A 13,125-nucleotide genomic window follows, 5' to 3' on the forward strand; every position below is an offset into this window, starting at 1 on the left:
GCGCCACCGTCCGACAACCGCAGGCCAAATCCACCGCAGGTGATTTTAACCCGCAAACCGTCCACCGTCCACCGTCCAACGTTCTTATTCAGCCCGTACCGTCGTAACTGAAAACTTGATGACCCGTTAATGAAATAAGTAGTTGACATAATTTGATCTGAGTCTCATCAGCGATTCCGTGATGACTTCTATTTCATTCCTTCCTTTTGACAATTCATTCCCGTTCAGTTAACATATAATGGCAAAAGACTTTTGATCATTCGTTAACAACGCTCTTCACGGTTTATCGGTACTGAGAATACACCAAACCAAAAACTAGCTATTCCATGCGTGGATATTGCACAATACTTCACCAAAAGAGTAATCGGCACACAGATACATGTTACGGTTTATGATACTCAGATAATCGGTCAATCAGTGGCGCACTGCTAACTACCCCGGTTAATAGTTCGACAGAGACATATTGAACTGTCATAAGATAACCTGCCGGGACCGGCGCATATCCTCGTCCCGGAAGTGGCGCTTTAACAGGCACAACTATCCTGCAGGATGTTCCTCTATCTGTATGTGAAGAGAAATCCCAGAAATTGCTATAGGGATTTTGATACGGTTTTCGTTAATAGATAGACTGATCCACGAGGTAGGTCTGTGCACATAATATATCAGAATGAAAATGCTCCTACCATAGCATAAAAAACGCGAAGATCTGAGAATATTAGGAATGTACAAGGAGAAAACTAATTTTTCGATTTATCTGCCAGCTTCAAAGAAATTTAAATGAGAAAACGTCTTGACATAATTGCGCCTTTTTACGTCTTAGTATTAGTATCTATACTATGTAATGCAATGCATCGTGCCAAACAACAGTGTACATGCTATTGGTCATCAAACATGACGTTTGTCACGTCGCGTAATAGGCACACTGCTTATCAGAGTTCAGGTGGCATAAATTGCCAGCTGCAGGTGTGCCAAACAAACACAGTACCATTAACATGCAAAAAAAAAGCGAATATGTCAATATGGTTTAATTTAAATGTATTTGAAGCTGCCAGGTAAGTCTAAACGCTAGTTTCTTTCTTTTAAATCCCTAACTCTGCACAGGACGTACTCGCCTTTTGTGTTAGAAAGATAGGAACACTTTTAATTATGGGTCCCAGCTTGTACTCTTGTCATATTTCTAACATTAGATCATCATACCTTGGCAAATGATGTATGTTTCTGTTGACGTGACCGACGACTGATTCGGCATAGTTATATCAGTTGTCTTTTGAACCATGTTGCTTGTATCGTGCCAACTGATAAAGACTTCACTTCGCAACTAGACAACCTTTAATTACAGGTGTTTGTATACATTCTTACAAAATCTGAATCGATTCACACGTCGGAAACATAGAAGCGACGCGCGTAGAAGAACTAGCAGTAATCATGTTTTTTCCACATAAAATCCCAATGAAGCTAGATTTTTTAAAGTGAGTTTTCAAGTTTATCGTAATAATCCAGTTTTTAATCAAAATATCCACGGGTGTACTGCCGGTCTACAGTGTCCAACGGGCACAATATTTCGGCGATCAAACATGTCGCCATCATCAGGTGAACTGACGGACTGAGCTCCTGTGAACGTGCCGGCACGGAGATCCGTACGCTATGGCTGCTCAGGGGGAACTGGGTTCGGTCGCGGCGGCGGCCGATTTAAATACCCTCCGCCCGCGGCGCGCTCCCTCCGCCGTCCGCGCCCCGCGCCACGGTCTCGCGGTGGAACAGATTGCGACGGCGTCTGAGATGACGTCGGTGTGATGGCTCTGTCCGCCGTGGTCGTCACAACTATGCGTTTGCTCGATTTACTCTTGATTAACCCAATCGCTGGTTCCCAAGCCTTGCTAAGATTATAGCCACAGTCACGGTTTATGAGGTCGTCGTTGGTGCGAATTTCGATGGCCTCTCTAACAACGCTGTCCCAGTATCTCGACGTCTGTACCAGAATCCTCGTGCGGTCATACTCCATAGCGTGATTTTCCGACAAACAATGTTCAGCGACCGCCGACTTGCTCGGATACATTAGTCGAGTGTGCCTCTGGTGTTCACGGCATCGATCCTCGACAGTACTTCGCTCCCACCCCCAAGTTCACTCCGGTCGCAGAAATGGTTAGTGCTGTTGAACAGGTTGCAGCTCGACTTCCGCCAGAATCAGCCGAGGAAATACGTCGTGAAACTTGTCGTGCGTTGACGAAATCCAAGCCGATGAAGTCAAATATCAGCAGTAAAGAGAGGGCGGCCATTCGTGATCTGAGCGAACGCTCTGAAATTGTTGTCTTACCGGCTGACAAAGGCAATGCTACAGTTGTTGTCTCCCGTAAGGACTACACTGATAAGTTGCAGAGCCTGCTAAATGACGATTCCTACCGGAAGATCAGCGTTGACCGTAAAAAGAAGGTGGAGAACAAGACGAGGGTTCTTCTCAAGGACGCAGATTTACCGGAGGGTGACGCTAAGAAATTGTTACCCCAAGGTCCAGTACCGCCTCGACTATATGGACTCCCGAAGGTTCACAAAGAGGGGGTACCATTACGCCCCATTGTCAGCAACATCAGGGCACCTACATATTTGTTAGCCAAATACCTGACGGGAATATTAAGTCCTTATGTGGGTAAATGCCCTCATCACATCCGTAATTCCGTGGATTTTGTTAAACGCCTTGATAGCTTCAGGTTGGATGAGTCAGATATCATGCTGAGTTTTGACGTCGTTTCCTTGTTTACGAGGGTACCCCTGCGAGAGTCGCTAGAGTTGATTGGTCAGGCATGTCTTGACTTCCACGTATTTTCTTTTTAATGGAGAATACTAGGAACAAACGGAGGGAGTCGCCATGGGTAGCCCACTCTCACCGGTGGTGGCGAATTTGTACACGGAGAACTTCGAGGAGGAAGCCCTGTCGTCATCCGAATGGAAACCTACTTGCTTTTTCCGTTACGTGGACGACACGTTCGTCATCTGGCCACATGGTATGGATAAACTCCTTGACTTCCTTACACATCTAAACTCCATACACCCCAACATCAAATTCACTATGGAGACTGAAAAGGAGGGTAAATTACCTTTCCTTGACGTCTTGGTCAGGAGAAGGGCTGACGGCACCCTAGGTCATGGGGTGTATCGAAAGACAACACACACTGATCTGTATTTGCACGCAGACAGCTGCCACCACCCTTCACAGAGGAATGGGGTACTTAAAACTCTAGTACATAGGGCGCGCACTATCTCTGACACAGACAGTCTACCCCAGGAATTGGAACATCTGAGAACTGTGTTTCGAAAAAATGGGTACTCAGAGTGGCAGATCCAACGTGCTCTCCGCCCAACCACTGCAGCACAACCTATTGATATGGATGAAGTCACGAGGGAGGAGGTAGGCACTGCATTTATTCCATACACAGGCGCACTCTCGGGGAAAATCGCCCGCATTCTGAAGAAACACCGTGTCAGAACTGTGTTTTGTCCTCCGAATAAAACTCGTGCACTGGTGGGGAGCGCCAAAGATGACTTCGGTTTGAGGAAGGCTGGCGTGTACCAGATTCCATGTCAATGTGGCAAGTCGTATATTGGTCAGACGATGCGTACTGTCGAGGATCGATGCCGTGAACACCAGAGGCACACTCGACTAATGTATCCGAGCAAGTCGGCGGTCGCTGAACATTGTTTGTCGGAAAATCACGCTATGGAGTATGACCGCACGAGGATTCTGGTACAGACGTCGAGATACTGGGACAGCGTTGTTAGAGAGGCCATCGAAATTCGCACCAATGACGACCTCATAAACTGTGACTGTGGCTATAATCTTAGCAAGGCTTGGGAACCAGCGATTGGGTTAATCAAGAGTAAATCGAGCAAACGCATAGTTGTGACGACCACGGCGGACAGAGCCATCACACCGACGTCATCTCAGACGCCGTCGCAATCTGTTTCACCGCGAGACCGTGGCGCGGGGCGCGGACGGCGGAGGGAGCGCGCCGCGGGCGGAGGGTATTTAAATCGGCCGCCGCCGCGACCGAACCCAGTTCCCCCTGAGCAGCCATAGCGTACGGATCTCCGTGCCGGCACGTTCACAGGAGCTCAGTCCGTCAGTTCACCTGATGATGGCGACATGTTTGATCGCCGAAATATTGTGCCCGTTGGACACTGTAGACCGGCAGTACACCCGTGGATATTTTGATTATCAAATACGCCGGGAGAAACTCAAGAATCACAATCCAGTTTTTGTTTGTGTAATCCACTTTAAACTGCTTCCACGCTTTCAGTTCACATTTAGCTCGACTTCAAACAATTTTATGTCGACTACAGGTAAAGATAACTGGATTTAAAAAATTCGTCCTGACTTTGTCCATTTATCTACTTTCGTGCAAAATTTGTACCAATTCGTCGAAGTTTAAAGTAAAGAAGTGACGCGCCTCAAAAACCTCTCATAAAAAACATGTTTGTTTCACTAAAATCCAAACGAATTAAGATTTTTCAAATGGTTAACGTGTTTTAGGCCGAAGTCCAATACACCGGTGGACCATATTTGAACAATCAGTCTCTCTCGGCTCCGGAGTTACTTAGGGAGAATTTTTTTGCGTGTAATATAAGGACGAGGATGACTTTTTGCACTTAAATAACGAACGGTGCACATACAAATTATACCATTAGCTGAGAATTAATTTAAGCTCCACAAAAATATTTTGAAAAAGAAATTAATCGACTCGCACAACATTTCTGGACATTAGCTGTGGTTCGTCGTTCAAACCTTGCTGGATATAATGTAACATAGCTACAGTAACTCATATGTTCCAATGGCAGCTGGTTCCTAGCTCAAACAGGAACCGAGCACCAAGACCCCTCACCATCGCGCGACCTTTTCATAGATATTTGTTACACCTGCTCTATGCCATAATGGTCATAGCCGAGCCACACAAGTCGATAGGCAGTACGCACTTAGTGCTACCTGAGCGAAACCTGAGAAGGTCACGTATTGTCTATATTTCCACTTCCCTACCAAACAGGCCCTCCGCAATGGACTTTGCAATCCGAGACCAGGTGACAACGTTGCTTAAGAAAACCTGCTGCCTTACCACCGCAGAGATAATTGCCCGCCAGACTTGTAACCCACAGGTTCGCCCGTTCAAACGTTTGCTTCCTGCCCAGCTGCTCAACCGTCGTCATCGGCCTGGTGGCACTCTAACCGCTACTCATGGATGCTCACCGCACTGCCACCCAACACACAGTCCCCGTCTCGCAGTGTGATTAGCGCAGAGTTCTAGCGGAACCAGGCGGCGTTCGCAACACGGCGATGGCAGCGCAGTGATTTTGCAGAAGTGGAATTCGAGATGTGGCGGAAGATCCAGCACAGCAGATATGAGACTTAACTTTGATTCTGAGCAGTCATCTTGCTTAGTCATTGTGAGAAAATGCCTTTGTTCCCAATCAGAGTCACACTGAGGGAAATGCCGTTGCAGCATGCTCATAGCAATTCATGTAGACCATATAATCTTCTATAATGATGGAAAATGAAGAAATGAATTAAAATTTGTGCGATGACCAGGACTTGAAGCCGAGTCTCTTTGCTAACTAGGCAGCTATGTTAGCCCTTACAGCTAACATAACATTATAGCTAGCATAGCTGCACAGACTAGTCCAAACACAAAGCTCAAGTCCCGGCCATGGTACAAAATTTATTCATTTCATCAAGTTCCATGATTACCAAAATAAATATGAGCAATGTCTTGAGGTACAGGCAGGATTTCCTCATTACGTCCAATGCTGGGGGTGCTGTTCCAATGCCGGAGTGCCTCGGCAATAGTTACGATCTAAGAAGGGGAAAATAAGCTGAAAATGTGAATTGAAGTTTGTGTTAGGGAGGGCAATGGATTAGGGTAGTCCACGCAGGTGCTTTAGTTATAATGCTGTGGTGGTGTAATGGCTAACATTCCTGCCTAATAAACAAGGAGCCATGGGTTCAAGTCCCAGCCATAGCACAAATTTTAATTATTTCTTCAGCTTCCATCGTTGTTGTAGATAAAGATGACTCAAAAGTCTCAAAGAAAATTTAATTATATCAGATTCTGTTCTGAAGTTATGAATTTATTTGTTTCTGTTTCAGGTGAGCGCACTTCACTTGGACCATCCACCCACATGGGAGCTTTACAGTCCACTCTTCAGCTTACGGATCCGTAAGAATGTTACTTTCTTCACTTAACCCACTTAATTCTAACGCTTACTTTTTGAACTATCCATAACCCGTCTGTTGCATTATCTGATTCTTGACAGTTCCCTCAGATATCTTTAACACAGAAAAATTGTTTCAGCCTCCAGAACACAAATGCCTTTCTCAGTGATTATTTTCACTGTCTTCACTCAACGTAAGCGAAGTCGTAGCTGCTCTTCTGTCAGAAACTTATCGACTGGGTTCTTAGGAATACGAAATAGGAGCTGTTAGCAAACCACCTTACCCTGATTTCTTAATAAATCTAACTCCCTTGTCCACACTGTTTCGAAAGTCTGATTGCAAGTGAGTAACTATGTAAAGTCCGTACGTAAAGTATGTAAGGGTGTTATGGCTGAACAGACATAATACTAATTATTTTGGTTTTATTAGCGTCGGATTATTCACCCATGCACTATAGGAAAAGTTTGAAATTAAGTTTTAAGTTTGTGGAAGTTGCTAAGTTCTCTCATTATGAAACACTGGATGAGTGTAGTGTCTGTAGATACTCTTCATGGGTATGCAGCCGGATTTCACCGTCTTGACGACACGATATTTCGACGATCCAACTGGCCGCCGTCGTCAGGTGAGACTGTAGGTGCACAATCACGCCAGGACTGAGGTAACATCAAATACGGCGGCTCCTTTGGACCGCGGGAACAGCCCAACCCCACAGCACTCGTCGAACACCAGGCAAGTAGTGCGGTGTCCAAAATGCTCGTGCCGAGCTTCCGGGCTATCACGCTCTGTCCTCGGTCAAACTCAGATCGCGCGCCTTCCCCTTTCTACACAAGGACGGCATGCTCACTTAGACCTCAGGCACCGTGCGCCTGTGTGGCTAGCAGTCATTGCTCACCAGGTGACCGTGCTATCGCATGGAGGGGTTTATATCGATAGGTCGGTGGTGACAACGTTGTTACTGATCAGTGTGTACGTTTCTGTAACTCATAAAAAATTTCGCATTTATCATTTATAACAGGAAACTCTTGCCTTTGATCGCAATGAAGAAAGTTCTGCTGAGTATAAAATAACGACAATAATTATATACATTTTTGTTTCTGCATGCAGACTGTATTTTCATCAACAGCAATTGCTTTTATTGCATAAAAAATTAGAGATTGCATTGAATGGTGCGTGGTTCTCATTATGTGCAAAAGAAACAAAGAAGCAGAAGTCGTCCGGTCCCAGTTTCAATTTTAATTTTAGTAACCAACAGCCTCAGTTGCAATGATTACCTAGATTTAAATAGGCTTCAGTCGGTATAACCCAACCTTCTTCAGAATAAAAGTAACTACCGTTTGTCCATAGAGGACATCGTCAAGCTAAAACTACAAATCCGTAGAGTTCCAGTACAGCACTCGTGGCTGCCTCATCGCGGGCGCGAAGTGGGGCCAAGGCAGTTTCAGATAAGTTTTTACAGTCTGACGATAATCTATGGATTGGAAGTTTTAGCTTGATGATGTCCACTATTGACAAACGGTGGTTACTTTTATTCTGAAGAAGGTTGCGTTATTCAGACTGAAACCTAGGTAAATGTAGGTAAACATTTAACTGAGGCTGTTACAATTAGTATTTATACAGTTGCTGACAGGGCCGCGAAATGTTGAGAATATTTAGGCTCCCAGTTTTGCTTCTACACATTCATTTCTGTTTGTTCCCCTACCAGTGCTACGGTAATCCTACCGTTTACTGTGTCATTTATGTACTTTCCCAAAACTACTGAACTGCAGTTTCGGCACAGCCCAACTCTACTAGTAGACATATTTTGTCGAGAAATGATCTCCTTGACCTGTGTTTCTTTTCCTCATCGCCAACGCAAAATGTTTGATCTCGGGACGACTTTAGCAAGACGGACGTCGTCATCGTCGTCGTCGTCGTCGTCGTCCTGGTGTCAGAAGACCTCGCAGAGGCAGTAAGGGCACTGACCTCAAGCGAAAGAAGCAGGCTGTTGACGACCCGAAATAACACCTCGCCGGGTGTGAACGGTGGAGGAGAGGGACCGGCCACCATTAACGTCTCTACGCCAATCAGGAAAAATAGCCCCGCGCCGCCTCCGCTGCACGGGAGGAAGCCGATAGACGAGGACGGACGTAGTGGTGGCGCCGAGAAATCGGCGGAACACGCCGAACCGTGGATAAACGGAGGCGTAAGTAACGCAAGAGAAAGAACAATAAGAGCGCCAAATTACGGCGCCGGCCGGCAGAGGTCTCTGGTGGACCGCGCGGCGCCAATCAGGGGAGAGGCGAGCCGAGGCCGGGGCAGCCCCGCGCCGCGCCGTGCCGTAATTGCGGACAGCCAGCAATATCGCACGAGCAATTATACTCGTCAGCGGCGGCCGCTCCTGGACCGCTAGAATTACCGACCGCCGCTCCCGAAGGCGGCGCTAAGCGCTGCTGCACCACAGAGAAGCATGCAGCCCGCCTCATATCCGAGATGCGGCTGCGATTCGCGTCTAGATTTACATCGGTCTGCAGGCCACTGTGTGTGGCAGGGTGTACTCACGTCGTACCACCACGTGTCTGGGCGTGGACTTTAGCGCTTAGACGATGAATCGACGTAATTTTTATTTTATATTCCTTTAGACCCGTAGTATAGTATACGTAATCATCAGACATAATGAAAATGATATCTCCAAAACTAGCTGCTATAAAATAACATTTTACACGACAGGTTGTAACGACCCTTTCGGATCTTCGGTCTTGGCTAAAACTCAGCGGTAGAGCAATGGGATTGTTATTTCTTATGTGTCGGTATCGACGTTACAAACAGAACATTGATTAACTGAACTCGCGACTTGTGCGAGTTCAGCTTACTTCACCAAATGTCATAATTAAATCGTTTATAATCAATGGTTTATCAGTTGCTATTTAAATATTAATGATAAGTTCAAATTAGTTCCAGCGACACCAAGTTCCCTGTAGACTGGTTATAATCTCAAATCCATAATCAGTCGTAACAGTGTTATTAATCCCTAACGTCAAGGAGTTTCTACATCAGCGCCGAGCGCTTCAGTCAAATAATGTCGCAGCATGTTATCTCTATAAATAATTTTGTAAAACTTGAATGATAAATGCATGACATTGACATGATATGCTGGTTTATTACACAATATTAGTCAATTCCTAAGAGAGCCGTGAGGCAGAAACTTTCCCAGGTGTTGGGGGAATTACATATTACATGCTCCGTAAGTATCGCCAAGTTCCATAGTCCATTAGTTATTACGAATGAAATTGTTTATCTGTGTTCACTTCCTAAATAGTGTTAACTTCAGGTTATCTAACTAAAAGTCATTTCTCTTTAATATATGTAAGTCCTCTGTCTGAATTCTAAATAACGTAATATTTGAAGTCAAGGTATCGTTTCAGTGCGTCATAGTAGATCGCAATAATTAATTCTGAAAAAACAATCTAGCATTCGAAAGTATGACCTGCTTTGGCTAACTCTCGTAACGTAGTGACAATGGATTGAATTGTCCTTAGCCATTACTCACGAATCTCAAAGAGTACTCACACGGAGTATTCTTTGGGAACATAAAGATTCTGCGATTTTCTATGATTTTGAATTTTGAGTTTACTGAACTCCTATCTTTTTTTCGTATGTTAATAAATTACTAAGTGTTAGATTCTTGATTCAATTACTGGTTAATATCCAAATAATAATGTTAACGAGAAATTTGTTTGCTTGTTCATTTTTCCTGGAATTTGGAACTTGTTTTGGGGAAATCTTTGGGAATTTTGGAGCTAATTTTTAATTTTCATTTCTCCTCCGAGGAAGTGGCATTACAAGGTCTGTTTCGGTTTACTTGTCATTATCAAGTGACGTCTATTTGCAAGAGACGACCATATTGCATCTCTAGCCAATTTTTTCTGTCATGTTGTGATAAGTATAATACAAGAATTCGTGATATTATGGACTATAAACGACAAAGCAAAACAAATATTTAATCTAGAAATTTTATATTTTGTATGTAAGTTAACAATAAATTGCAACCGCTAACCCATGTGAAAAAAAACTTAAGAAATGGAAAAACAATTGAACTTACAAAATGTAGTAAACAAAGAGGGTACGCCACATAATTTCGTTATAGCATATCTAATTCTTTGATACTTAAGTTTCTGATAGTGTGCTTAATTCCGTGATAATTTTCTTTTGCATTGTTAAACTTCACTTAACGCACTTTTCAATTATTTTCAGCATCGGTGTCATTGTCACTAACATTTGCTCAAATACAGCACATAAATACCGCAGCACCATGTGCATCGATGGGCTGAAAACTTTCGTCGACCCTTCGCAGATAAACTCAACACTGAATCCAAAAACTTTTACTCTTTCCACAGCTGTAGCTCCCTTTAGAAGTGGCGCAGATGTCATCACTTCTATCTTTCTTTGACTTCGATAAATAGTTTAGACAACAACTTTTCTTTACAGGCCACTTGCTGTCCAGATATTTAGCCAACTACATAATCATTTAATATTCTTACAAAGTAAAAAATTATTCGATATGTTTATAATGAGTTTTCGGTGTTTGTCTTATCGTTGTTAGTTACCTATCGTCCCTCCGAAGAACACAGACTTAAAAAGTTCTTACTTTTTTGCTTAAGACAGTAATGTGCTACGGATATACATAATTGACGTACTTTACTTGTGATACGTTTTATCAAATTTAAGAAATGGTTGTCATTGTATAGTGCGCTTCATTGTTTTTCTCCAAGGAGAGATGGATGAAGTGCTATGTGTGGCAAGACATATACTCTCCTGTCATGTGTTTTTAAAAATAAATAGTAGTTAAAAACTTAAATGTGGATATAATGCGTGCTTTAAAATTAGTAAACGCAAACATTACTGTAATTTGTTAAGTAGCTGACTATACGATGAAAGTTGATAGCGATATTTATGTTGTTAACAGTGTATCAATATAATGATGGGTGGTGATGTTAATCATCGTAGGGAAGGAGCTGGAGATTCCAGGGGTACATTAGAGGGGAGAAGACGTTAAGGAGGCAGCGATCAGATGGGTGGTCTGGCTCGGAGGTAGAGATATTACGCGATGGGCTAAGAAGGGTTGACTTGGAAGGGCGGCGAGAGATTTATTGAGAGCGGTCCCTGGCTCAAGGTTGTTTTAGAAAACTAAAGGTTAAGAGTTATGATGTAAGAAAGGAGGGGGGGGGGGTCTACTAGCTTTGATAGATGCTGACAGAGGTCCGTATATTGAGACAAGTGCTATCTCCGTTTACTTCTGCAACCGTACGTCTTCCATGCACATCTGCAGATACAAAAATTTTCTGAACTTCAGGCAATTCAGTACGCCGGAGCTCCGACGGTAGCGTTGCACTTGGTCTGACTTTTCGACTGATGAATTCTGACCTAGTAATTCAAATTCAGTAGGCTACGAAAGAATAAGGTGATTACGACCATATTGTAACTAAATGCAACCTGTCTTTTTCGTGTTATATTTGGTAAGTTACAACTTGTAATTGCTAAAATATATTTCATGAAAATTTCTTAGATCATTTCTGCTGCAGTGTGCAACGGAATATTAGGTGTTCGGTTAGTGGCGATAACAATATCCAGTTGATGTACACGATACCACCAACCCGAAAACGAATTTCAGCCACTCCAAAATTAACAAATATTCTCATAGACAGTTGATAATGAAACACCACAGAACACAACAGTGCGGCTGGAATCCACGTAACTTTAAAATGTAAATGACAATATTAGGAATTCCCTGTAACATTTAACCGCATAGTAAGTGTTACTATTAGGGACATCCTCAGAGACAACCATATATATTCACCCACCCGCAGGTTTATATCCGCTATGTATTTATTGCTACACATATCTGCAGTTATATCCAGGATATCTGCACTCTAGATATAGATATTTGGATATAATGGTCGGGATGTTGCAGGTGATTGACATTTCGGAGCAAGAGGGTGCAGACCGTTCACGAAGTGTAACGTTAGTTGTCTGAACAGAATCAAGTATGGTACTGTACCAACAGTTGTTGTCAGAGGGGCTCGAATATTTCTAGAATGCTACGGAGCCAGTTTAAGTGCAAGAGCAGCCCCTTTATGTTCAAGAGTAGCCTTGGATCTCTACTGCCGGATCCAACAGGTTGTCGATTCGACAACCAGCAGTAAAAACAGCCATTTCTCCAGAATGATACTGGTGTTAAATTTCAACTGACCAAAAAGCTATACGGGGCAAAGTGGCGAAGTGATAAGATCTCGGACTCGCATCGCTTCATTGTGGGCGAAGATAGCAGTTTTACAACACCTACGACTGCCGCACAGTATTTCAAGAGTCAGCTACCGCACAGTGTTCGCTGATGTTCCAGAAATTTAGATAAACCTTCCTCTCTTACACCATACCAGCCGAACATGGGAAATCGAAGTACTGCGTCATTCTTGACGGAAGACGCAACTGCTTTAATGTTTACGAGTTTAAACACTGTATTAGTGGACAAAATCTTAACGTCTTCGCTGAACATCTTTGTCAGTACTTTTCCCAGTGTTCATAGTATCAATAGTTTTATTTAACCGTGACTGTTTCCTTTTACGCTGTCTTTCTGTTTACTACACCCTTCCGTATTTGTGCTCTGCCTTCGGTTGCTATGTCATCTACATGGTACAAATATTTTATACACTGCAGGCGCAAGTCAATTAAGGGCTTCCCACCAGCTGAAGGTAGAGGAGGACGCCACATTTATCATCAGATTTTGATTAATGGCGTATCATTCCTGCTGTTGATTAATTACCTACCATTCATGCTTCAAACTTTGGCGTACGGACTCGCAGCGCCTCATGACTGATTTCATTCCAGCCGATATTGGGCTACTTCCTTTTTAGGGGCGCGACACAGAAAGAACGGTTTTTTCCCGTCTTGATTTG

General features: G+C 43.6%; 1 protein-coding gene across 4 annotated transcripts in view; it reads left to right on the forward strand.

Moving 5' to 3' along the window:
- Positions 1–13,125, forward strand: part of LOC126282042 (fat-like cadherin-related tumor suppressor homolog) — a 1,587,586-nt gene that overhangs the window by 500,823 nt on the left and 1,073,638 nt on the right. For all 4 annotated transcript variants that reach the window (XM_049981457.1, XM_049981458.1, XM_049981459.1 and 1 more), the window contains one exon: positions 6,131–6,200. The gene's annotated coding sequence lies outside the window, so the exon portion shown is untranslated. Of the gene's footprint in view, positions 1–6,130; positions 6,201–13,125 lie in introns of those variants that run through there.

This window comes from Schistocerca gregaria, chromosome 7 (assembly GCF_023897955.1).
Source record: "Schistocerca gregaria isolate iqSchGreg1 chromosome 7, iqSchGreg1.2, whole genome shotgun sequence".
NCBI classification, from domain to species: domain Eukaryota; kingdom Metazoa; phylum Arthropoda; class Insecta; order Orthoptera; family Acrididae; genus Schistocerca; species Schistocerca gregaria.